At 44.5% G+C, this 23,306-nt stretch overlaps 1 protein-coding gene across 6 annotated transcripts in view; it reads left to right on the top strand.

Moving 5' to 3' along the window:
* LOC105499475 (SET binding protein 1) overlaps positions 1–23,306 on the top strand; it is a 383,331-nt gene that overhangs the window by 22,813 nt on the left and 337,212 nt on the right. Inside the window, exon 2 of one of the 6 annotated variants that reach the window (XM_071085441.1) lies at positions 22,041–23,306. This exon is cut by the window's right edge and continues 76,383 nt beyond it. The exons of the other annotated variants lie outside the window; for them this stretch is intronic. The gene's annotated coding sequence lies outside the window, so the exon portion shown is untranslated. The remainder of the gene's footprint in view (positions 1–22,040) is intronic. 6 annotated transcript variants of the gene reach the window in all.

Genomic DNA, 23,306 nt, shown 5'->3' with positions numbered 1-23,306 from the left:
GTACTTACCTACTCATTAATTACCAATCTCCTTGATGGAATATTTAAGGACTCAAGAAGAAACACCTCTGCTATAATCTTGGTATAGTATCTAGTTCATTATCATATCTTCTGCATGTCTGACAGCAATAGCTATAGAATTGTAATTTTGGAGAGTTCCTGTTTATTGTATAACAGCCAATTGTCTGCGTCAGCTAAGCCATAACAAAATTTTTAGTATTTTTTTCTTTGTTTGCATTAGTTTTCATAGTTAGGAGTGAGATATTAAAAAACTTGGGTTAATCAGAACAGTCAAGAATTGTTAAACTCTCCTTTTGATTTCAGTCATTACTACTGTAAATCTTCCTAAGATGAATCACTAGCCTGACTATGAAAGCCCTGTCTTTGTAGTAACTAAGACTCTCACAGAGCTGAAAACTCATCATTGTGAAAGCCAGCGATGCGCATTAGAACTGGAACTGTAGAAAACCGAAAAAAGGGGCAAGTGATTGGCCTGAATCTCTGTCCAATACATCATGGACTTCTAAGATTGGGCATTGACTTAACTTGGTTGGTTGTTACTTTCCTCCTAAAAGTCAAACATGGATGTGCAAAATAGCTAGACAGGTGGTTGGTGGTGTCAGTTGGTTGGGAATGAATGAGTTCATATTTCATTGAATTTATTTTGTATATTAGGGAGTTACAGTGACTTACAGTGACCTCCCTTCCTGTGTGTGGCACTCAGCTGTGATAGCAGAGGACTGCCTTAGTATAGTAAGTTTTTGTCTTTGAGAATCTTTGGGACTTGGGGATGGCCCTGGAGGAAGCCCTTTTACTGACAGAGTTTTGGGGTTCTAGGTTGTAGGTGTTAATCATAGTCTTTGTCACTCTTTCCCTGACATTTGATCATTTATTTGGGCTCTAGCTATGTGGATTAGCTAAATATGGCACAAATGAATGAACTTCTCTTCTTTATAGCGCAAGGATAATCCATAGCATTTCTGTTACCATTAGGTTTTGTTTTGTTTTGTTTTTAAGCTTTGGGGTAGTTATTTTCATTAAAACCACTAGGAATCATATTATTTCTTTAGCACAGGGGGCTTGTGTCCATCCTTATACTGGGTGTTGTGGCTGATCTTGTTGCATTTAAAATCCAAAGAATGGGCTAGAAGAGACTTTCTGGGTGACTGACTCATCACAGTTTGCCCAAAAAATCTCTCCTGGTTTCAAGACTGAAAATTCTGCATCCAGAAATTGTCCCAGTTCCTAGCAAACTGGGACAATTGGTCACCTTAGTTTAACATTTTGGAAGACAAAATAACTTTTAGAAATTGGTTTGTTTTGCCAGAACATAGAGGTCGTGCTCTCTCCTCCCCCATTACAACTTTGCAGTGATTTCTGGGTACTCTGTTGTGAAACCAAAGGTTTAATCTCCGCACATACAGAAACTTCTGAGATTCGGGCAAGAAAATGCAACAGTTCAAATCAGGCTCTGAAAGTGAGACTTTGCGTTGGAGTTGGGTCTCTTCAGATACGAAAATGAATATCTTTGTTTCTGGCCATTGAGTTGGCCAGTTCTTTGTGTGGTGTTGTATTTTTGGGTGGGTGGATTGTCTTGAAAAATGGTTACCCTTTGTCTCCATCACCTTCACTGCCAGGATTTAAGCAGCAACCCACAGTTTTGGGAGTTCAAACCCAAATTCGCTGCCCTAAAAAGAGAATACCTTGTCCTGATTAGGTACCACTTTTCCTAAAGCCACTGACTGTTCCCAAATATAGCTTTCTCCCCATTGGAACACACCAGAATAAGCTTTGGAATCTGTACCATCGAGATGATTTCAAAGCTGAAATGCGCGGTGGACCTTAGTGCTCATATCTGAAATTCTCAGGCTGGTCGTTTTCATCCAAAAAGCTGGATGCTCTTTGTGGACTTTATGGGAAAGCAATAAAATTGCTTATTTGAATATGTGATTTGCCTTTTTGTTATAAGCATTTTTATGCCTCAGCAATTGAAGGGGACAGAGAGGAAGGAGAAGGACTGAAATGCAATGCACAGTGCTCTTTATGATGACGCTGTGATGGGAATACCCTTCAAAACTTTTTAATTGTTAGAAACTTGCTTCATGTGGTACTTCTCCACCCTTCTTACGTTTATTTATGCCTAACACTGTTACTTTCCAGAAATGAATTAATAAAGCTATCATCACTGAGTCTCAATTACTTGATAGATGACAGGAACATTCTCTGATCTCTATGGGATGAGAATGTTAACTTTATTACCCTTCAAATTCCTGCTGTTTTGCAACCAGAGAGTAAGCAAAGGCTAAAGCTGAGGGTGAGATGTGGAAACCTTGACTACTGTGTGTGTGGGAAAGTTTAGTGGCATAAACTTGCAGAATTTACTTACTTTTATGAATGAGAAGTATGTGATCAGTAATTTGGCACAGAATGGATGAGGATGAGGTTTTGTAAGCAACCCACCAGCATCTAATCCTGAAGTCACCTTCTGGATCTATTTTTATAAGTTGTACCACTTTTTGAATAAGTGGACATGGAGTGGCCTCTGGGAAGCAGGTCCTACACTAGGAGCTAGAAAGGACGCCCTGTTAAGCTGATCTTTGAGCTGGTAGTGATTCCTGCTAGGGAGTCATCTGAATATATGTGCTGACTTTGAGCCAGGGTTGGCAAACTATAGCCCCTGGGCCAAATCCAGCCCCCTGCTGCCCGTTTTTGTATTGCCCCCAAGGGAATAATATTTTTTTACATTTTTAAAAGGTTGGAAGAACATCAAAAGAATAATATTTTGTAATATGTGAGGCATATGAAATTTAAATTTCAGTGTTTATAAATAAAGTTTTATTGGAACACAGCCAAGTTCATTTGTTTATGTTTTGTCTCTGACTGCTTTTTATTATAGTGGCAGAGTTGAGTAGTTGTGACAGAGGTACTATGACCTTCAAAGATTTGACTATTTACTCTCTGATCCTTACAAAAAATGTACATTGATCCTTAACTTAGGGTAAGGACATAGAGTTTCAGGATAATAAAAGTTTTGTTTTATTTTGTTTTGCTTTTCGTAATTCAGCCTCCGAGTTTGGAGGCTGGGGGGGAATTAGGTGTTATCTTATGTGCTGCTTTTTGTTGTTGTTTAAGTGAACCAGTTAATTTTGTTGAAGTCATTGCTTGACAGCCTCAGGCAAAGACAACTTATATGGGATCCCAAATGATTTTCTTTTTCACTGGTGTTGGAAAAGAAAGCTCTGTGTGATAAGGGTAGCATGACTTACATATTATAGGCTAGTTCTCTGTGACATTAACTCTAGTTATACATGTTCCACTGCTTTGGGATGAAGGCATTTATGTCTAGTATTGTTAACAGCCTTGTTCCAAATTTTAAACCTAGGGCTAACTCTCTAAACTGGAAAGGGATTATAAATGGTCAGGGAACATCGCCACTTAAGTGGTGAGTTGTGAGGAGGAGCCCATGTACTACCTCCCTGGCTCAAGGATGCACGGACTCTTCTAACCAGGATAACAGTCTTTTTTCTTCCATATAAAACTAGGGTAGGAATTGAGATGCTATTTGGGAGAGGGTCTATGATGAGTGGATTTACATGAGGTGTGAAAGCAGCATTTGGTAGAAGTAGGGGCTGAGGGGAGAGCTCAGAACCTACTTCGGGGCCTCTGAACTCTCCTTTGGACAGGTGTAATTTTGCAGATGGACACTACATGTGTAACTTGTTCTTTATCATGGGACCAACATGGTTGCATCTTAAACTTACTCAGGTAAGTGACTTAATAACTTACACTTCCTCAGGTTCCCTTCTAGGTGATTAGATTAAAACAACAGAGAACATGAAGATGAGTCTCTGGAAGAATGTTCCAGTAGTGGGACACGGTGGCTCGTACCTGTAATCTCAGCACTTTGGGAGGCTGAGGTGGGTGGATCACTTGAAATCAGGAGTTCAAGATCAGCCTGCCCAACATGGAGAAACCCTATCTCTACTAAAAATACAAAAATTAGCCAGCCATGGTGGTGCATGCCTATAATCCTAGCATCTTGGGAGGCTGAGGCAAGAGAATTGCTTGAACCCAAGAGGCAGAGGTTGCAGTGAGCTGAGATGGCGCCACTGCCCTCCAGCCCTTTTGGATGACAGAATGAGACTCAATCTAAAAAAAAAAATTCCATTAGTGACAGGGTTTTGAAGAGTTTCCAAGCTGGGCAGGGCTTAGCAGCTCTTCTCTTTCCTGAGGATGTTAGGAGTCAGGGACACCTGCCTAGATTCAACAGCAAGATAAGGGCATGGGAGTTCCAGATGGATGCCATACAGTGACTCAGGGTAGGAGATGTGGTGTGATAGTCTGACACCAAGCAGCTTTGTGAATCTGGATCTGCAGTATGAATTTGCTGAAACCCTAGTTTCCTCATCTGCCAAATACAGGTGATGATATCTACATGATATAACTCAGAGGAAGATTTTAGAAGGAAATGGATAATTTAGAGAGTACACATCATCATAATAACTCTGATTTCTTGAGCTACATGGCAGACCCTCTGCTAGCTGTTTTACATTACTCACCTTATCTATTAGTCTTCATAACAATCCTGCCAGGCAGATCTTATTTATTTATAGGAACTTGAGGCTCAGATTGCTTCAAAGGAGGAGGAGCTGGAAGGGGCAAGGTTTTCCTATGAAGCCAATTCTATTAGACTCCAATCAAATGTATATTCCAGTCCCTAAGCTGCCACACCCTATAAAAGTAAAGGATTTCTGGAAGCTGAGATCACTAGAGTGTTTCTTCCATACTTTCTCATATAGCTGGGGTGGCACAAGCCTAATCTGGCACATTTTCCTTAATTCTAAGTTTTCCATGGTTTTGAGAGAGCATTCAAATCTCACTAGTTAAAGCCCTATTTTTTTTTTCATTTATTGTATTTACAAATTTTATTTGCTTTTGACAAAAATACAACTTCTGTTTCATTTCTTTGGATTTATTTTTTCCTCCTCTCCAGTTCCATTGGGAGATCTTATTTCCTCCTGTAGCAAGGACTTCAACCTTATACCCATCAAGTGCCTGCCATGGTCCTAAAAACGCATTCAGGATTTGTCTTGGTCTAGACCATCATCTTATGCGTAGGGAAAGACTCTTGTATTCTGTCCTGAGCATTCACAGTCTGCTTTTGTGAAGCCAAATAAGTCATGCACTAATTTCCTCCTTACACAAAGAGCAAACACACAAAGTATGGATGGGAAAATGTTTCTTAGGTGTTGTTGATGGGAAGAGAGGTTGGCATCAGAATGCAGAGATCAATGAATGTCAAATAAATGGGTTTGGATTTAATTCTGTAAGTAGCAGGAGTGCTCAGAGAGCTTTGAATCAGAGAGAAGGAACTGTTGCAGGGGTGCTGGGGAACTTGGTGAGAGTGACTCTGTGCAGAGGAGCTTAAAATGGGTCGAGACATGAAAGCGGAGCCTTTTGGTAACACAATTGTCAGCAAGGAGAGATTGCTCTAGGGTTCTTCCCTTTTCCTGGCATGTCCTGAGAAGCACATTTCTCTCTTGACCTTTAATGGTCGTAGCAATTTTGTTTACAGGTGGGTGCGGAGGGGGCTATGAGAAGAGGTGTTTGGCAGAGGGTGAAGGGTGGCTTGCTTTGCCAAGGGTGCAGGTTGCCTGAACTCTGGCTGCTGCACCCATGGTTTTCTCCTCCTCCACCCTAGTGGGTGGCTCAGAGAGACTTCTACTCTCCTGGTGGTTCAAGTGTCCCTCCCTTGCCATCCTCTTTTGTCAGCACTTTCTCTGGTCATTCCCAAGTATTCTGCTTTACAGAAGACTTGGCCTCTCTTCTTCTGGGGGTGGGAATGTGGTGTTTCAAACTCCTGGGAGTATGAGCTTCTTCCTCCACAACGTCCTCATCCTGACTTGGAGATCAGGTCTCCCTAGCATTTCTACACAAGAGGTCGAATTTCTCCTCTTGTTTCATTTTAGTTTTTATCTCCTGAGATTTAAAAACGTTTTTGTTTTAAGTACCACATTTGTATATATTCATGAGAATGCCTGGAAATTTTGTCTCCTGATAGATTTCTCTCTGATTATGTTATAGCTAAAGCCGCAGGGAAGGCGGGGAACGACCTTTTCTGCATGGCAGCAGGGAGCATTGGACATGTCAACTGAAAGTGTGAGGGAAAGAACCTTGGCCTTGGAGATGGGAGCCCTGGGCACCGGCTCTGCCTCTGTGACTCACAATCACATTCGGCCAGCATACTTTACCTCCCTGCTTCTCAGCTTCTACATATTCAAAAAAAAAAAAAAAAGATGAAGAAGAAAACAAAGCAGCATTTTCCCTCTGAGGTCTTGTTTCTGTTCTATAATCTAGAAACTTTAAGGGCCATTCTGTTTCATCAGCAGGGCAAGTGTTTCTCTTTAAGAACGCTCGTTACTATAAACAGATTTTTGACCTCTGTTTGGAACCACTGTTCCGTCATCAGATTGTTTCCTTTTAGCACCAAATGTCAAATGATCTAAAATCATGGGAGCAAGGGTCAGAGTTGAGCTTAAAATGTGGTGATTTACCAAACTTGTGTTCCATAAGTATATTCTGGGAATATTTGGTTATCCCTCAACCCTGTCTTCCATTTTTCCCTTTTTTTCTTCCTGTGTTTGGGATTCTCTGGGGGTTTAAAATATGTAGCTTGGCTGTTTCCTCCTGGTTTGGTGTTCTCTGGTTTGTTTTTTTTCTCTTTGGACTCCCCCAAGGAAGGTTTTTTGGTGAATTCTATGCCATTGAAAATGCATCTGGCAGAATAGCCAGCAGAAAAAACTGTGTTCTGTTCAGACAGGAAGTCATTTATTCTCTGAAGCATGGCTAGTGTGCTCTGTATGTGAAATTCTAGGTGAGGAGTGCAGGGTCTGTTAGAAAAAGCCTCCACTCTGGGAGTGGATTAGAACTCAGATACCCTGATTCCAGGAACGTGGTCTCTCTGCCTCTGAACAGAGACAGGCTGCATAACCTTAGGCAAGACTTAACCTCTTGAAATGTTTCCTGACAGTTGGAAAATCAGGGATAACAGCAGCCCCTCCTTGTTGATGTCACTGTAGTGAGGTTGAAATTGTCTGTTGGGCACTTAGGACAGCACTTTGCTCAGTATGTCCTGCTCTCATTGCTGTTTGGCATCTCTCCCGGCTGACCACCCACAGGAACTTCCTTAGTTGAGGCACAGAGTGGGCACACAGTGATCTGCAGTGGTGCTGGGCACTTGGAAGGCCTGGACTGTGTTGAATTATATGTTAGCTGGGGGGGCAGTACCAGGGCCTAATCTCTGATGCCTGGAGAAACATCTATTAGTTGAGCATATCACTAATGATTTTTTTTTTTTTTTTTTTTTTTTTTTTTTGGTGTTGGTGGTAGGAATTGCTATAGGGATTTATTTAGAGATAGTTCAAAGGTCTTTTATCTCTGTGGTCATTTATCTGCCAAACGGGGATGACTGCTGAGCACAAAGGATGACTCAAAATGAAACTTTCAAAGCAGTGTCAAAGGAACCACCAAGTGGGGTTTAGCTGGCGGCTGCTACTCTTCCAGCATTTGCAAAGTCGGCCCCTCTTCCTCATCGTTGCAATTTTACATCCTCAAAAAGTCCTCTCATTGCTACATTGCTAGTTGACCCGCAGTTATATTTCCTTTTTTTCTTTTTAATAAAAGGCAAGAGAAACAATCCCTTTTTGCCTTTTCCTACCACATTTTGACTCTTCTGATTCCTGCAAGTTTAAGTTAAAAACATCCCACCTTCAAGCTACAAAATGCAGCATATCCCAGGACATCCCCCACCTGCCTTGCTTGTTTATTAGACACAAGTGGCTTTGTTCAGGAAGTTACTGGGAGCCGCTAAAGATAGTCAAGGTAGAGAACACGGGGTGGGGTCTCAGAGTCCGAACTGAGGCCTTGGTTCGGGTTCCTGACAGCATTAAATGTAGAAAATAAACAGCACAAGGCCTTGAAGCCATGCATTTTAGGAGTTTTTTTTTTTTTTTTGAGATGGAGTCTCACTCTGTCACCCAGGCTGGGGTTCAATGGCAGGTTTTCGGCACACTACAACCTTTGCCTCCGAGGTTCAAGCAGTTCTCCTGCCTCAGCCTCCCAAGTAGCTGGGACTACAGGCCCATGCCACCACACGCAGCTAACTTTTGTATTTTTAGTAGAGATGGGGTTTCACTGTGCTGGCCAGGCTGGTCTCAAACTCCTGACCTCGTGATCTGACCGCCTCAACCTATCAAAGTACTGGGATTACAGGCGTGAACCACCACACTCAGCCAGGAAGTTTTTAATATCCACAATAAACTAAAAATTTGCACACAGCCACACTGCTTTGGGGAAAGTGTTTCAACATGCATGGTCCTCAGAGTGACTTGACTTGGAAGGTTGACATTAAGGCTCTGGTCACTCCCCTATGGAGCCATCAGTGGTCAGAGGAAGAGGCTGCCAGAGAGGATGGCAGGAGTTAAGTAGACCCACGTCCTCAAGAGGTGTACAGACAGACACAACACCTTCACTGATTTTTAGCCACACCATGTCATATCTAGTCGGCCTGAGGCTGAATTATATATTGACTGGTGAATCAGTGAGCCCCCGCTGCTGGGGGAGTGCACACCTGAGTGTGTTGAACAGGAACACCCAGGGCCCTACATTGCGAGAGGTTTGAACTATGCAACTTTTTTCTCTTTTCTTTTCTTTCCCTCCCTCCCCCACATCGCTTCCCCACTCCTCCCCCCTCCCCTACTCCTCCCTCCTCCCTCCCTCCCTCCTGATTGTTTCTGCTGCTTGGCCCTGGCTGTGGGTAAACTCTAGCACTGCAGTTTCATCCTGGAGACCCCCAGCTCCCTCCCTCCATCCCTCCCTTCCTTCCTTCCTGCCTGCCTTCCTTCCTTACTTCCTCCCTTCCTTCCTTCCTTCCTCCCTCCCTTCCTCCCTCCTTCCCTGCTTCCCTCCCTCCTTCCCTCCCTTCCTTCTTTTCTTTCTTTCTTGCCTTTTTTTTCCTTTTTTTATCTTTTTTTAAAACAGGGTCTTGCTCTGTTGCCCAGGCTGGAGTGCAGTTGTGCAACCATAGCTCACTGCAGCCTCAAACTCCTGGGCTCAAATGATCTTCTCAGCTCAGCCTACTGAGCAGCTAGGACTGCAGGTGTGCACCACCACATCTAGCTGATTTATCTTTAAAAAAATTTTTTTTGGTAGAGATAGGTCTTGGTATGTTGCCCAGGCTGGTCCTGAACTGGCCTCAAGCGATCCTCCTGCTTTGGCCTCCCAAAGAGTTGGGATTACAGGTCACTGGCCTGGCCTGACTACACCACCTCTAGGGCACTTCCCCATTTTCCATAGTACCCCAGTGGATCTTGCCCTGTGAAGGCAAGGGCCTCCCTGTGTATCTTGAGTTTGCATTTCTCTCTGAATTCCCAGGTTGTTGTATTTTTCTCCCTGCCTGCTCCTTCTTCCCTGGGCCAACTTCCCTCACCTCCCCACCAGCCTGTGACCTCACACGGGAAACAATTGAGACTTTTATTTACTCTGAGAAGTCTGAGCAGTTCCCACCTCAGTACCCAGCCTGTGAGGCCATTCGATAATCATCATTAGTATGAAATGCAGGTTGCTTTGGTGTGTTTTCTAGACCTTGTTTATTGTGGTTTCCCCCCATCCCCCACCAGATGGTCTTCTTTGCCTCCCACGAGTTTCTAGCCAGTTTCACAGTGGGGGATAGGAGGATGGGGGTGGGTAGGAAATTCTTAAGAGGAGATAGAGAGCAGCTCTGTCCCTCCAGGTGGGCCACACACCATGTCTTGCCAATAAGAAGCAATCATTTGCAAATATAAATTTGCCCAGGAGTGTGGACAGCCTTTTATGCCAGGCCAGTTAGTTCATTTGTTTAGTGTTGTTCATGAGAACTCAGCTCAGGAATTTCAGCATTTTTTACAACACATAGTACCCCTGCAGAACCAACTTAAAGCAGTAGCTCCTCATGGTGGATCATGGGTTTTGTAGTGTACAATGGGACTCTCCATGATTTCTCCATTCTTATTATTTGGGGGCAGCATTATGTATAAACTAACTTATTTGGGTGTGTGATTCTTCCTGTGTCATCAGGTTCCTGAACTAACCCAGTCTTCCTGCTTGATTCCTACCATTTAGATAAATGGCAGGGCAGTGTTTCTGATTGGGCTTGTGTGCTACTGGATCATGAAGGAAGGCAAGATTGGGAGATCCAGAAAGGGTCCTCGAATGAGAAGTTAAATTCATTGAGGACACAGGTGAGAATCAGGCATCTGGTCATTAGGCAGGAGAAGACTGACAACAGAAGCTCTGTGTCAGAAGAAAGGCATAGGTCCACAACTGAGTCACGCTTCCAGAATCGTGGATATTGCTAGAAATTAGAAGGGCCTCTGAGCATTTCTTTTTCAGCATCCCTCTTTTTTTTTTTTTTTGAGACGGAGTCTTGCTCTGTCGCCCAGACTGGGGAGTGCAGTGGTGTGATCTCTGCTCACTGCAAGCTCCGCCTCCCAGGTTCAGTCCATTTTCCTACCTCAGCCTCCCAAGTAGCTGGGACTACAGGTGCCCGGCACCATGCCCGGCTAATGTTTTGTATTTTTTTTTTTTTTAAGATGGAGTCTCGTTCTGTCGCCCAGGCTGGAGTGCAGTGGCGCGGTCTCCACTCACTGCAAGCTCTGCCTCCCGAGTTCACGCCATTCTCCTGCCTCAGCCTCCCGAGTAGCTGGTACTACCGGCGCCTGCCACCACACCTGGCTAATTTTTTGTGTTTTTAGTAGAGATGGGATTTCACCATGTCAGCCAGGATGGTCTCGATCTCCTGACCTCGTGATCCTCCCGCCTCGGCCTCCCAAAGTGCTAGGATTACAGGTGTGAGCTACCGCGCCCAGCCTCAGCATCCCCTTAAAGGAACAAAACACACCTTTCCAAACCCCTAAGGCATGGTTATTTGGCTGCTGCTCAAAGGCCTTCAGGGAGGGGATGTGCCACCTTTTGCGGCAGCCCTCGTTTTAGAAAGCTCTTTCTTATATTGCAGTAGGCATCCCTTTTAAAGCCTAGATATTTCCAGTTCCTGAAAGTGTTCCTTGTATTCCATGGTTTCCTGGTGCCAAACCACCCTGGTTCTTTTGCTGGGAATACTAGTTTTTCAATGTCCCTTCTAAAAGGTATAAGTGGGAGAGCTCACAGAACAGAGTACAATACTGGGAGGTGGTCTGGCCTTGCATTATGTCAGGGAATTGTAACCTCCTCTGTTCTAGACACAGTACCTCTATTAACATGACCCCAAGCTGTACCAGCTTTCTAGAAGCTATGTCATTGTTCATATACACTGAACTCAAGGTAAGGAAACCTGCCAAATTAATATTGTCTTATGCTACTTTTGCTGTACAAATTATCACATCCTATAGTCAGTGGATTCTCCAGGCTAAAATTCAGGTGTTTGCATTATTATCATCTCTTTGTGCACAGTTCTGGGCAGAGATGTGAATCGAATGTTATACAGATGGTCTGGTTTGGGTCTAAGGACTACATGGAAGGCACAGAAACAAGACACTTTTAAATGTAGTGCCCAACTCAGTCAGAATTCCATTTCTGTGTATTCTGTAGAGATACATCTCTAGATAGCTATCTGCCTTCTCCGAACCTGGTTTCTCATTTATATAATGACCTCCTTTATCTAAATGAAAGGGCTGTTAAGTGTGTGTTGTTAATGATAAAGTCTATTCTTCTCAATTGTGGTGTAAGCTCCCTGAGGACAGGAGTTATATCTTTTAATGTAATATTCACTTATTTTTATTTTTCCAGCCTAGATGTTAAACAAGTTCTTCTTAGCTCTTCTTTTTCTTTTCTTTTTTGAGAAAGAGTCTTGCTCTGTCACTCAGGCTGGTGTGCAGTGGCACGATCTCCACTCACTGTAACCTCCGCCTCCCAGGTTCAAGCAATTCTCCTGCCTCAGCCCCCCAAGTAGCTGGGACTACAGGTGCGTGCCCCAACACCGGGCTAATTTGTTTTGTATTTTTAGTAGAGATGGCATTTTGCCACGTTGGCCAGGCTGGTCTCAAGCTCCTGACCTCAGATGATCCACCCACCTCGGCCTCCCAAAGTGCTGGGATTACAGGCGTGAACCACCGCGCCTGGCCTTAGCTCTTCTGTTCTATTAATATCAAAACAGCTCCTGCTTAGTCAGCTCTGTGTATTTTGCATTGGTAGTTAGAAACATCTGAAATTTTGTGTCTGTGTGTGTGTGTGTGTGCATGTGCACGTGTGAGTGCTCTCCTATCCAGATATACTGTAACAGAGCTGAAGCATCTTAATTCTAGAAGTACCTGCAGAGTTTTATGGGGTGTTCAGCCTAAGTGCTATGTGGGGTATAGAAAGATGTTGCCAAGAAGTATTGATCTCAGGACATTTAGGGAAAAACCCAGGGCATTGTGTTTAATAGGTAACTGTCAAAATATGTGTTCCAGATGATAGTACATGGTGTGGACAATCACATCTGCCCATCACCTTGACAAAGTATATTCACATCTGCCCAGCTGTTCCTTCTTTTGGGTTTGCTCTTCGTATAGTTAGGCAAAGTTGTTGTTATTTCTCCCTGTTTTATAGACTGGGGAAAGGACTCTGAGGGTTTTAAATGGCTTGCCTGGGCTTACAGCTAATTACTGAGGGATGGGGGGTGTTTGGGACTCAAACCCTCAGGTCTCCTGGTTTCCGGCAGTAGGAAGCTATCTTCAATACATTCCACGTTGCCTTGCCCTGCTGAAACATCTTTAAGAAGAGAATAGTTGAGTCTCTTGAAACTCACCTGATTGTTTCTGCTGCTTGGCCCTGGCTGTGGGTAAACTCCAGCACTGCAGCTTCATCCTGGAGACACATGGCGCCTTTCTTGACTGCCCACAGCCATATTCCTGCTAGAAAACACTGGGCAGGTCACAGCGGCAGTGAGGCGTGGTACGAAGTGATGGGCTGGCAGCAGCACTGGGCTGTGGGATAATAGGCTCGCTGTGACTTAATCCAGAAGTTATTTACAGGGTATTCTAAAGTGTCCTGGTTTGGACTGAGAATGTGGGATTCAGCTGAGGCCCTTGCAAAATAAGATTCCATGAGCGCTGACTAGCCTGAGGCCTGAGGGGAACAGTTTCTCCAATCAAGGGTTCTGGGTCCAAGTCTCTGTTCTGCCTTTAACAAGTCAATCTGTGTTTGCTCATATTTAATAAGGGAGTAATAATGTCACTCTTCTTTCCACATTATTCTGAAGATAATCTGAGCGAATGGCTATAAAACAGTTCTGAAATGTTAACAGTGCAATGGAAATAGAAGGTGTTCTTTAAAACTACTATATAGTAGATTTCCAACAAACTATGGTTGCTAATTGAACTTTTTCATCACTTCCTTTGATATCCTTTTATTCCCTGGCCTCTCTCCTCCTCTGTTCTTAATAAAGCCCCCAGACGTGGCTGTGATGGACAGCAGCTGCAGGTTGGAAGTGGGCGCGTCCAGATACCCACCACATGGTGTAATTGCCCTTTGTGAAATTCTGGGGTGAGAGGTCAGTCCTCTTTGCCCATCTTTGTCACTTCTCAGTCATCTGTATCCTGGTGGCAGTTGTGTTATCCCAGCATCCTTCCCCTACCCCCACCTTCCCCCCCTTCTCCTGGAGCCCAGGAAAAAACCATCTGCTGAGTTGGCTTTCAGAAGATTTTTTTTTAAAATACCAATTTCCCTTTGTTCCGAGGCAACCTCCAATCAGGGCTGGTGTCTGCCGGGTTTGGCGAAAGGCTGGTATTGTGTTTCATGCTCCCGGAGGAAAGGTTGTCCACTTGCTTTTCTTTTTGATTCGATTCCCTGCCATTCTGCAGGAGAGTCAGAGGTTGCAGCTGCTGCTGTCAGCTGTAAGTGGGGGACCCCCTTGTTTAAGAACCTATACGTTAATCCCTTGGCAGGGGGAGAAAAACAAAAAAACAAACTAGGGAAAATATTAAATCCACCAGTGACAGAAGTTTCTCTTTCTGTGTCCAACCTGCCCCATAAGTCACACCCAGATCCTACCGCTTGCTAAAGGCGAGGCCTTGCTGTCCTTGGAGGTTTTCTTGAAGGTTCTTTGGTGTCCAGGCTCTTTACGTTTTCTTATTTCTTTCTGAGAAATGGGAACTGTGTATCAGAAGCGTAGGCAAATCATTCTTTTTGTTTGTTTGTTTGTTTTTGAGACTTAGTCTCACTCTGTTGCCAGGCTGGAGTGCAGTGGTGCGATCTCAGCTCTCTGCAACCTCCACCTCCCGGGTTCAAGCGATTCTCTCACCTCAGCCTCCCGAATAGCTGGGATTACAGTCCTTTGCCACCATGCCCGGCTCATTTTTGTATTTTTAGTAGAGACAGCGTTTCGCCATGTTAGCCAGGCTGGTCTCGAACTCCTGAACTCAAGTGATCTACCCACCTTGGCCTCCCAAAGTGCTGGGATTATGGCATTAACCATCGCCCTTATCCAGGTGAGTTGTTCTTTTGTGGAAAACCCGAATCACAGAGAAAGCCAATTGGCTATGCAGGTTGCTTTTCTGGACATAGCAACAGCTGCCATTTTGCTCCTTAGAGGAGCTGAGAACTTTGCCAAGCACTTGACACACATTGCTACTGAATCTTCCCCACAACCACAATGTGATGTTATTATCCCCCTTTACAGATGACTCAAATGTGGCATAGAGAGCTCCAGGAACTTGCCCTGGGTCTCAGAAGCAGCCAGGATGTTGTGATACCGGTGCCACACCCTCCGAGCTCCGTGGCAGCCACTGAGGCTCCTCCTGCAGTATCAGGCAGCTGAACACAAGGTGGGAACCAGAGTTTCTCACCTCTGGCTCTGCCTTCTGGAAAACCGGCAGAGAAGTGTTTTTCCGGTCCTTCCATTAATCTCTCTGTCAAATGAGAACCACAATGGCCTGGTGCCAGGGAAACCAGAGAGACAGTTGGGTTGAATCTTGTCAAAGCTGTATGAGATTTGCTCCCAAACTTCATGCTTTTGTCCTCTTTTTCTGTCATGTTCCACAAAATTGATGAAACTTGTCTCAACAGATTTAGGATGCTCGAGCGCATTCTCTCAGGTTGTCTTCTGACTTTGCAGGCACAGGGCTCTGCTGGCCTCTGGCTCTGCAGGGTCTGCCCTCACTGCACACACTCCCATCTCTACTTTGGGCCCATTGCAAGGGATTGGCCCTTTACCAACAAAAGGGTGTATTTTGATCCTTTATGGTGATGAGAGAAAGGGTCAGGGAATGAACACATGATGAATGCACTAAATTGGTAAAAATACGTGAAATCCAAAAAACTGTTCTTAAACACACCATTTTCTCCCTCCTCTTGCTGGTGGACTAAGCCTGTGACCCAGAGCATTAAAAGACCTGAGGACTCCCTTAGAATAGAATATAAAATAAAACAAAGATAAGAGAAAGAAAAGACAGAGATAGAGAGAAGGTCAGAGAGGTTGAAGGTTTCTCTGTTTCTTCCTCCTAAGGACATAGAATTTTTCTAGATGACTTAAAATGCATATGTGCATCTGTGGGTGTGTGTTTGTGTGTGCATTTTAACTTCTTAAAATATATCATAGGTTCATAATAGTGTGGATTGTAAGAAATGTAGCAACTTTACTGAGTAATGAACTCAACTTTGCTCCTGAAACTAATAGAGTTTTTGCTCAGCACTTTACCATATGGAATGATCTGGTTTTTAGTAAATGCTCTCTCCTTCTCTTCATTTTTGAATATAATCCAGATATGAAAAGAAATCTTGCCTGAAGCCATGAGGGAGAAATAGCAGATAGGATATAGACACACTGGACTAGGTGAGGGAGGTTGAAAGTGATGGATGCCACAGATTGGGTAGCAGCAGGTGCAGGGCAGACCCTGGACCTGGAGTCAAGAATGGCCCTCATGCTCAGCTCTGCCAGCTGATTCATGCTGCACCTTGCGTTAGCCAGGGTCCCTCTTCAGAGCCCAGGGTCACCAAAAGCTGCAGATCCCAGAGCTGTGAGAGCAGGAGGAGCAGGATAAGTGTCAAAAACAAAATTTGATTTCAGAACAGTGGGCTCTACTGAGCCTGAGAAAGATGTCCTAGTAGCAGACAGAGAGAAAGAGAGAGAGAGAGAGAGAGCGCTAAGCTGAATGGAACCAGGATGCTCCTGCTGATGCTGCTTATCTCACTTAAACTGGTCTCTTCCGTAGTGTAACTGAGTTACTCATTCATTTATTCACTCATTCAACCAAATATATTTTCTTCAATAACTATTTATTGCATGGCAGGCAGTACTATGGAGGTGTAAGTGAGTATTGTCCCTCAGATGATGCAAGTGGCGTACTGTTGTCTATTTGACTCATAAGCTTCCCACTGGTATCAGAGCTGCTGCAGATACTCTATAAGCAGAAAGTTCCTCCATAGTATCTCAACTAGGACAGAGGATGTCAGAGATTCTCAAATACTAACTTGTAATTGACTGATTAATTTGATTGAGTGATAGGGACAGCCTGTGCCTAATTGGAAAGAAAGTCAAGAAACACCTTCGAGCAGAACAAAGTGAGATGTCAGTTGAAGGCTTCCATTCTGTTGTCTATGTGAAGACACACGGGGTTTTATGGTACTGATGTATTTAATCTGTGGGATGTCCTTGAAAGTCCCAGCATAGGAAGAGGAAGGTAGAATAGTAAGCTTGACAAGAAACCTGAAAAATCATGCGTCACACATTTTGGAAGATGGAACAGAATCCAGAAAAAGCAGCAGAGGAAATAGAAGCAGAAATCTGATAAATCAGGGGAAGATCAAAACACCTGAAAGGCCCGGTGTATTGGGGCAAATCAGGTGCAGGACTGGAGGCCACGTGAGCACTGGTCACTTCATGGAGGAAGGGAAAAACTGCATCCGAGAGAGAATGTGTGCAAGGGGTGGAGGGCAGGGGAATGGTACCTGCTTATGGGCGGCACCAGTATTTCAAGGTCTGAAGGGAAGGACTGCCTTTGAAAGTCTCCATTAGTTCAGAAGAGCTTTGCAGAGAAGGAATGGAGAGTACCTTGGAGAAGCCTGGTCTGTGATTCTGGGACCTTTTCAAAAATGCTTGTTGCTCCTCCACCCAAGGTACCAGCATCTTCCCACTGGTACCAGAACTGCTGCAGATACCCTATAAGCAGAGAGGGGCTGCTCCAGGCTGGCCAGCTGTGCCCCTCTCCACCCCTAGGGAGGAGCAGGTGCTGCAATTCTGGATACCTGACTTTCCTTCTGGCTTCATTTCTAATTGACAGCTGACCTTTGCTCCCAATTTTAGACTTGCAGCAGATTCCTCTCTGGCTGGGCCCTGACTGCGGGAGCAGCCGTAGCCACTTCTGCTCATCTTATTTAACACTGGGAGATAATTGTTGGTCCTTGGAGCTTGTCATCCTCAGAAGACAGTCCAGCTGTGGGGGTCAGGGGTCAGAGCACACAGCCTGCTGGCAGTGGAGGCAAAGATCTGGATGGGAGGACAAGCATATGAGAAGATGTCAAATCTGGAGAGCATCCGGGGGATCCTCAGGCATTTTTGTCATTCTGTCCTCAGGATTCTCTGAGGACCTCAGCTGAAGAGGGTGGCGCGCATTGGTTTGCATGTTAGAGAGAGTGCACTGTTTTGTGCACATACATGTATGTGTGTGCATGTATAGCCTCTGGGATGATAGATATTGCATGTGATCTGATAGAACCCTGGCTCAAGAAGCAAGAATTTTAGTCTCTGTCCCTAACCACCTGTGTTTTCTCACCTGCCTCTTGTTCTCAGAGGTGACATCTTGAAATGAAGGCCATGAAGCAGAAGACACTGAAGTCCTTTCCAACTCTGATATTCCAGGACATCACCATAGAAATACCTATTCCTATAACTAGGTATTCACATGTACATGATTATGGAGACATACGTAAACAAATTTTATCTAATCAACAGTATCGTTTTCTCAATAGCTGCTGCTATAGCTATCCAACATACATATTTGAGAAAAAAAGTAGACATATTCATCTTCAGCTAGTATGAATGATGCCTGTGAATGAAGAAAGAGAGGAACCACGTGGGCATCTGGGCAGGTGACAGGATGCAGAGCCATCGCTCCCAGTTTAGACTGACTTGTCTGGCTTTCGGGGAAGCTTCCCAGTGTCTGCCTTGTTAGGGAGGTTACATCCACGCATGGTACTCATGGTGTACTGGATGCTGGAACATGTGAGAGAGTACAGGGAAGGATGGAGGAAGAAGCTTGAATGGGCCTTGAAGAAAGCATAGGATTTAGGCAGGAGGGAAAGAGGGAGAGGGAATGTGCTTGAACCATTGTGCAGAGGGCAAAGTGCTCATGGTGGGCAGCCTTGACTTGCTGGACTGCAGAGTTGACCTGGAAAATCTGGAATGGAAGCTTCAGTAGGCCAGATCAGACATATCTGACTTTTTCCTAAGTGCACTAAGAAAGCAATGGAGCCCTCCAAATCCCCACCCCTTGGGGAGAAGAGAATGAAGGAATGTGCAGAGAGCTGCTTTAGGACATCGTACTGCAGCCAGCATTGGTGGGGAGTGAGCCTAGAGACTGGCTAGAAATTGATGGCAGCACCCGGCGAAGGGCATGAGTACCCTTGAGTTCTGCCATCACATACAGAGAAGAGGCTGAGAGAGCCTTCTGGGATGTGGAAAGGAGCCACCTCTAAGGTCTCTATTCTTGTGACCTAGAGAAGTTCAGGTGTTTTTTTGAAGAAGTAATTGATTTCTTTTCTTAAGGATTCAAAAGCATCTTACTGACACTTATGGAAAAGAAAAGGGCCTTGCATGAAGAAGAGCTCCAGATATGCACAAAGGTCCTGAATCCAGCCTCTGTCTTGAAGTTTTGTTTCCAGGAGTTGTGCCTCATGTAGGAATTCATGGAGGAAAGACTTCATCAAGTGTTTCTTCCTTCGCTGCGTAAAGTCAAAGTTTACTTCCTGTATATGAGGCCAGTTGTAACCCATCACATGGGAAGGTTTGAATTTCATCTGATAGGTTCACTGTCTGTTTCTAGTCCATTTTGTTTTATTTATTCTTTGCCACTCATTTCTTTTCTGCTACTGAGTTCTCCAGCTCGACACGGGACTCCATAAAATCTTTTCTTTTCTACCCCTTTCTCCAAATAAGGAGTTTAGGGAAATGGTGTAGGTGGGTCGGTGGGGAGAAATCAGCATATGTTTGCTTCCACCATGTCTCCTTTTAAATCTGTGTTACCCACTTTAAATATGACCCATCCACACTATGGATGAAGCAGTTGCACTTTTTCTGTGTTGGAAAGGAACAAAAATGCATATGGCCATGATGGGGAATTTTCCTTACCCTCAGAAGGTGGGGGAACAGGGCAATGGTGTGAAAGAATGAATTAGTTCTGGCAAATCTTGTTAGTGTCCATTGTAAGCGGAGAAGCTAACTAAGCCATCTGTGGCCACTTGCAAAATTGTTCCCTGTTTGTTCAGGCTCCCCACCGAAGCAAATCTTTGTGGCTTCTGATAATTTGCATATTGTCACTTGTTTGCCAACTAGAGGGTGTCTGGACATGTGTATGTGAGAGGGCATCTGCGTGGACATGCATGTGTGTACCGAAAAGAGTCCAGCGTTGGTGTGACATTGACATAGATGTTTGGGGGGCTGGCTTTGACTGGGCTCTAAGCTCAGGAGGAGAGGAAGGAATCCTGGGAGAACCTGTTTATATTATTTTGGGATATTCCTAGCCACCATCTCCAGTTGCCTTTTTGTGCCCCCTCCCTTGCTTGTCCCATGAGTCCCCTGCTGCCCTGCCTTCTCACACATTTTAGCCTCAATTTCTAAGTGCTTAATCTGTGGTGTTTGTGAGCAAGAGGCAGAACATATTTAGGGCAGCTTGTTAGAAGCTAAGAGAGATGTGTTAGAGTAGTATTTGCTACCAATGGATCATTCTATGTCAAAGACACTGTTGTTTTGTCTCTATTAATTCTACAATGTTTATGGGTGCCTATTGTAGACCCTCCTGCAGATCAGCAGTATTCGGTTGCTGCAGCTGTCTAAAGGCTGCATGGCCACCATGATTTCTGTCTTCCAGTGATGAGCATCATGTGCTATGTGGACGGGATGAACAAAATTCGGGCGTGGAGGGACTGGTGGTTGGGTTCTGATAGTCACTGAAGGCTTCCCATCTGACTGCTCCTAGAAGGCAGATGACTGTGAAGGGCATGTAGTCAGGATGGTTCTCTAGTAGGCTTCTAGGATTCCAGATTGGCCAAAGAAAATGGTAAATGCAAATCCGCAAAAATTAAACAGCACAAATACTATTTCTTTTCATCATCACAATATCCTATTGGAAGGATAATATAATAGGATTAGAATCTAGGACAAAAATGGGAGTCCTTCTGAGTTTTATTTTTAACAGCACCAATAACTAATTGTATGACATTGGTAATTTAACCCATTTATACTGGAGGTTGCAAATTTTTGTGTGTGCAAAATCAGGCCTTGGTGATGACCTTGAGCAGTAGGCTATAAATTACTCCCACAAGCTTAGCGTTCCAATAATGGAACACTAGGCATAACTGGATTAATTGGCCAAAATTTCCCTACCCCTTAATTTCTCCTTTGTGAAATGGGCAATCTTGCCTTTTCCTTCTCCTTCTCTTCCTCTCACTTCCTTTTATATGAGACAAACTCTGCCTATAAAGAAAGTTGCTGCTTTCATCTCTTCAGAAGTCCTCTTTTTATACTGTCAGGCGGTATTCTCCATAGCTATTTGAGAGGGTCACACTGTTTTTTATTGCTTGATGGATACACACAAAGAATGTTAAAGCAGAAAGAGACCTTGAAGATCATCAGAGCTGTCTTCCCTTCACAGATGAGGACATACAGCCCAGATCAGTGATGTCTCGTGATTTGTTCAAGATCACATGGCAATCAGCAACAGTCGGGGGGAAAAGAAAACAACACCCTTTTTAGTCATCACAAAGCTGAGTGCTAAAAATGAGACAGGAGACTGAATTGCTGTGGCCGGCCATTGCCACTGCATGGGAGTCTGCCCCAACTATTTGCTTGGCCCATCTTATTCCAGTTTGGCACTTCTCTGTTGAACCCTCCTGAACTCACCACGCCTTTGCCCAGGATAATCAGATAAAGGGGTCTTTTATTTCCCAGCTGCCCTGTGCATGCAGCATTCAGAGAAGAGGGGCTGGCAGTGGGGGTGGGGAGGGGAGAAAACATTTGTCTTTCAATACTGGCCTGACATGAAAGCTTCACTGCCGGGCATTTTGAGAACCCAGCTAAATAATGGTCGCAGCCAAGACAAAAGATAAAACTGACCCACTAGTTATGCAGTTACTTAAACATGATTTACCCTACATAATGCTGCCTGGGACCTGAGGGTCTCGTTTTTAACGAGCCAAGAGACAGCACAATTAATTACATGGGAAGCAATGCTATCAGAGAGCAACCTAGTCTTTGCCAAGGAAAAAGTCCTGAAATATTCCACACCTTTCTCAAATACTCACAGAAACACCCAGAAGTGGCACAGCTCACAGGTTGGTGGACACAGGCAAGGATGGGGAAATGATGAGTCCCAGTGGTTCTAATGTTGGATGTCACAGGGCTGGGGGTTTAGCTAGAGCCAGGGAAGTTGCAGTGGTTACAGGAAGTTGGGACAGCGGTTTAGAAGCAAATTATCTTGTGGTTTGGCTGAATGTGAATATCGGGAAAAGTCAAACAGGAGCTCCGCATCTTATAGCTATAGCGGACATGATTTCCATTTTGTTTCTACATCTTACAGCCAACCCTTGAGCCTCTAATCCCAGTGACATGCCCATTTGAGGGAGTTAGGATATAGGGTGGGGGAGGGGAGCAGGCCTAGACCAGAGAAGAGGCTCTGAAGACCAAAGGTAGGTAAGTGAGAGTGGGAGTCTATTTACAGGTTGTCTCTCACCCACTGTGATATGCTAATTTTTCTGAGCATCTTCTGATCAGATAAGCAAATCTCAGCAGCATGTCTCTTGTTCTGATTGCTTTAGGGGCATCACTGTACCTCTTGTGGTTAAACACAGTCGTCGGTGACACCATCCCTGGAGTGGAGTGTCTGGGCTGGGCGGATGAGAAGGTAAAAGCTAGAGGATTTGAAGAGGACAGGGTCAAAGGTTAAAGGACAGGGGTTAGCAGCAGGCAAAGGCCCAGGATTGAAATATTTGCTGAAGGCTGACAGGCAGCAGAATAGAGGCAGACAAGTGGCAAATTCCTGTTTTCTCCTCTAATTGAGAAAATATTTTGAGTGGTATTCAGTCAGACTACATAATGAGTGGGGGTGGGGCTGGAAGTGGAAAGAGAGAATATGAATGCGCGAGAATATTATGAAATTACTGCAAGAAGCCAAAGTGTCTGCAGAGTTCAAGGAATTGTATGAATGTGCCCCCCTTCCTTGCTTCCTGATTTGGGATGCACAGCATTCATTTCTTCACTCACTCATTCAGCAAATGGTCACTGGCAATGGGGGTTTACTTTCAAAGGAGGGTTTAGTAGCTGCCCATAGAGTTACCATTAGATAAATGAAAAGGAGGCCAGTTTTCTCTCTCAAGGCTAGGGAGACACATAAGCAGGTGATTGCAACAGGTGAGACTCCTATCTTGATGCTGTTACTCTCAAGGCTAGGGAGACACATAAGCAGGTGATTGCAACAGGTGAGACTCCTATCTTGATGCTGTTATTGGTCTTTTCAACACCTAAATCTTATAATCATCTGTATCTGCTCACAGTTTGGGGAATAATTTCATATAATTTCACATCTAAGAGAGACTATAAAGTGATTCCTGCACTAGGTCTGGCTCTCCCAGGGCCTCTGTTCTTAATGGGGTTACCCTGCACTGCCCAAGGAATTGTGTAGCAAAACTGGGTTTGGTGGGGGGGCGGGCGGTATGTGGAGGGGCAGAGTCTGGGTTTGGGGAAGTGGTTAGGAAGTAAAGCAGTTAGGTCTTGATTCAACCATAACCAGCCTGCCCTTGCTTGAAAGATATGGCTTTCATATTTTAGGAGCACAGATTCATTTTGTTTTCTAGGCGGACAGTGAATAGCACTGATGGTTTATTCACCAGGACCTTTCCTGCATTATAGGGGCATATAGCTGGGAAGGCTTTAGGATCATTTTGCCAATGGGAACCCACAGAAGTTAAGTGACATCCTCCCGTGCTACGTGAGGTTGTGGCAGAGCTGGGACCTCCTCCTCCTCAGCCCCCTGACTTCCCAGCGGCTCTGGGTGTGCTGTCACCTCTTCCAGGAAGTGATGACTC

This window comes from Macaca nemestrina, chromosome 19 (assembly GCF_043159975.1).
Source record: "Macaca nemestrina isolate mMacNem1 chromosome 19, mMacNem.hap1, whole genome shotgun sequence".
NCBI lineage: Eukaryota > Metazoa > Chordata > Mammalia > Primates > Cercopithecidae > Macaca > Macaca nemestrina.
The sequence above is the reverse complement of the archived record's forward strand: the minus strand, read 5'-3'. Positions and strand labels throughout refer to the sequence as shown.